This window comes from Rhipicephalus sanguineus, chromosome 6, assembly GCF_013339695.2.
Source record: "Rhipicephalus sanguineus isolate Rsan-2018 chromosome 6, BIME_Rsan_1.4, whole genome shotgun sequence".
Lineage (NCBI taxonomy): Eukaryota > Metazoa > Arthropoda > Arachnida > Ixodida > Ixodidae > Rhipicephalus > Rhipicephalus sanguineus.
In genome coordinates this window covers 93,474,637-93,478,579 of record NC_051181.1, presented here as the reverse complement: position 1 = coordinate 93,478,579, position 3,943 = coordinate 93,474,637, and the positions used below count along the sequence as shown (strand labels likewise).

General features: G+C 44.1%; 1 pseudogene; it reads left to right on the top strand.

The window, feature by feature from the left end:
- The first annotated feature begins 2,882 nt into the window (after positions 1 to 2,882).
- Positions 2,883 to 3,416, top strand: LOC125758864 (piggyBac transposable element-derived protein 4-like; annotated as a pseudogene).
- The last annotated feature ends 527 nt before the right edge of the window (positions 3,417 to 3,943 follow it).

Here is a 3,943-nt window from a genome sequence, read left to right as displayed (position 1 = left end):
ACCATGTTATCGCTTTCAGTGTGTGGACTGCCTGGCTGAGAAAAAGCAGCGAAACAGTCGCAACAGCCATCGCACACGTGGGATTCAATGCCAGGCAGTTTCATTTAAAGAGCCTTTTATTTATTGGAATCGTCTCAGAATCGAGCTCCACGTTCAGTCAATCCAGAGACTCTCGGTAAGCTTACATACGAATGTTGTTCTTGGAAGGGAGCCCCATTGTTATAATGAATGTGCTCGTTGGCGCCGTGTGCAAAGAAGCGTGTCGCATTTTCGACGGCAAAAGCGTCGCCACCCACACTCTCACGTGGTTCCCCGCTCACATGGGATCCAACATGGGAGTCTCCACACACCTGAACGAGCTAGCCCACTCCAAAGCGCGAGCTCTCCCTTTCCGTGACCACCGATAATTCTCCCGGTAGCCCGCAGTTGTGGACAAGAGAGATCAACGGACCACATATAACAAAATTTCTCAGAATGTTTATCTCGGCAGGTGAGATTTTCTCCTCCCTCATAAGAAGATATATATAGCCGAGGCATTGACTCTCATATTATTGCAGAGAGGTTCGTATCTCAGTCCAGCTTCATTATATAAAATTTGTCCGGAGACTTATCCCAATAGCCCGTGCAGGCACTGCAATCGATTTCGCTAGCCTAGACCACATGCTCTGGCGTTGCCCGTCGTTACGAAGCACGGACCAAATCAACGAAGACAATCGGCTATCTGCAATGAAAAGCCTCGAGGCTGGGGAACTATGGGCTGTCCAGAAGGCGCTTGATGTGGCGGTCGGGCTTGCCCTGACTTTCCCAACGCGGGAGCGGCCGGCTGCGCGCGGAGTTGTGTACCTCAGGACATTCAATGCAATTTTGCATCCATCCATCCATTTCCAAGCTTCAGGGCTGAAGTCCAAAGGAAGCACAGTCATCCACTTGGAAGTTGCGTCCAATGCAGCACGCGAAGACGACCTGATGGATTATAGAACAGCACCATAGCAGAAACGGAAAAGCGTATATGATACAAAAGGCAATACTGCGGCTTTTGTTTAAATACGGAAAGGCACGCGCAAGCGTAGTTCACGGCCACGCTATACACAAAATCCATTGTGTATACCAGAATGCGAATCCCGCTACAACAGGGGTCTCAAGTTCACCTGAGCTAAGGGGCCGCCATCACAAAATTTAGCCCCGCAAGCGCCGGGACAGTGCAAAAGGTCGGAGCGGGGGCGAGGAATGTCAGCTAACGTTGCCATTTAAAAGAAGGCATGTTCCCATATCTGCTGTATGAGTCATTTGTGAAGGATATTTGTCCTCAGGTTTCGAGAAAAACGAAGATACCGATCATCAGAATGACTAAAATGTGGATGCCGATTACGAATTAAAGAGCTTTTTACTTCACAGTTATGTTTCAATACATGGTGGCTGCATGGGGTGCTTCACGAAAAAAATAGTTCAGACCAGTCACGTCTGTGCACCTTACCCGAACAAACCGTTATTAAGCGCATCAGGAGTGAGAATACCACTTAGCAAAATCACACAACGTTCTTCCCAGTGAAGCATAAAATAACAGCTAAAGTTCTGTATATGCTGCCTTGATGCCTGGTAAAGTCTAGCTGCGACGAGAGAAGAAATGTCCGCGTTTACTTCTTGTGCGAAGACAATCCTGAAGGTCGATCGCAATGCTTACCACTCATCCTCGACCAGAGATGTCACTTGTTAATAAAAGAAGAGATATAGCACGAAGGCAGTTATCTGCGGGGTGGACCGCTTGTGAAAGGTCTGCCTGCCGCGTATTAGAAACATCTCTTGATGATAAATAGACGGAATAATACCACCTGACTTAATGAATCCATACACATCAGTTATGTCAGGCATTAGCACCAAGGTTATTGTTAGGTTGTATACTTCTTGTCACATTTGCAACGTCGCCGGTAGATGAAACCAAAACCAAATATTGTTTTTACGGCATGAAGTGTAGGCGCACACAACGAAAAAACGCAGACAGTCAATGAATGTTCTGGCTCTCTCTTCTAGGTCATTCAACCAAACAATTATTTATATACTATATGTAATCAACTTGCCCTTATTATCTAGTTTGAAGAAGTGAAGCCTCTCATGGCAGACTGAGCACTGCTTTAAAACTTTGACAGTAACACTTTGTTGCTTTCATTTTTTCAATCAGGATATTGGAGTATGGCTTTTGAAATAAGATTTTGCGAAACTTTGACTAATTGCGTCAAGTGTATAATTTGTTGATCAATATAGTCTAGCAATATCTAATCCACGAATGCCGGGAAAAGATTAAGCACTATTTCATGTATTATGGAGTTAGTTTTGGCCAATTAATAGAAATGAAGGCTTCCGTTCAGCAAAATGAGTATCGTTCAGTGTGAATAAACGTCGAGCATCTAACCATAATAAATATTGAATACCGCTAGCACACGGTCAGTCGTAAATACACTGCTACGCGGATCCCACTAGTGCTACTGTGGTCAGATGGCGCTGCATCAAACACTGTTTTTGCGATAATAACTATGGAATTTACCACGTCACATTTGCTAATACTCTGGTCAGACATGAACCCATCAAATACTGTTGTCCTCAGTATAGTACGTTTTGCAATGTAGAATCAAATTGGCCCTGAGACTATGGACACCACAGCGATAAGCGATGGTATTTTGGTATTGATGAAGTAAGGCGTATCTGCCTTGCGCACGTGGTGTCAATTGGCATTAGAGTATGAGTTGGTGTAGGACGGAGAAGCATATGCCAAGCAAACGAGGTCGTCTCTTACGTCAGTATAAGGTCTAGAAAACGCAGTTTCTTCTTAGGATACTCCTTTCTCAGCGCGAATGCAACACATATTATTGCGTACATAAACATTGGAAATGACGCAAGTCGTTCGACAATAATTCGATTTTTAATGTCGATAAAACCAGAGCGCTATCGATCTTGCCAAACCATTCAACGGGAGGAGCCGGCAGGGTAGATCAGATGCTGTCCAGCTACTGAGTGCCACGGAAGCGAAAGAATATCTCATACAAGAAGATCTTCCAACACTTATTGAATGAAGCGACTTACAATTCATTCGTCCTATATCTGAAACAACGAGGAAGAACATCTCATCTGGATTACCAGCTCAAACTTATTGAGGCGATCATGACCAAGTACTCCCGTAAGAGCAGAACCAAGAAGGGCGGTCGGGATGTCTCCTGAGCATCAAACGGTTTCATGAGCACCACTTTCCGTCTTATATAGCAGCAACAGAGAAGAAGCAAGAACCAACACGTCGCTGCGTAATCTGCTACTTGAAGCGAGACGGAAATGGCAAAAGCATCCGCAAGGAAACCAGGATCTGGTGCAGGTGGTGCGAGAAGGCTATCTGCGCAGTGCCGTGCTTCGCACGCTATTACATTAGGTGAACTAATAAAGAATAGTGTATTTTGTGCGCCACAATTCAATTCCAACCATTACTTTCTATAATTGCAGAATTTTTTGCAGAATACACCTCAAATTCCCCATGTATTATAGAGTAATACATGATGGAGCTAAGAATGACAAATAAAACAACATTATCTGCCGAAAAAAGTTTTCGCAGATATTCTTTTGTTTTGAACACATTACTGAAGCATTTCGCATCATAAAAAATTGACAATTTTATAACATATTTTTTTTGTTAAATGAGCCCTTAAGGGGTTAAACGAGTGTTCATCCGGTGAATGCTTCAGCGGTCCCTTCGTTCACCCAAGTTTGCTGAATGCGCTTCGCGAAAGCATTTTATCGAGTCAAAACAAACATAACGAAACCTAGTGTGTCGACCTGCCATGGCTCGAAATATTTACAGCGAAACAAAACATCGCTAGATGCACCCTAATGCACCGCGAGTCGTTACCTTCCGTTGTGTCACCTCTGCAGCCGTGTATTTTGAAATGAAAATGTTTTGTCAATA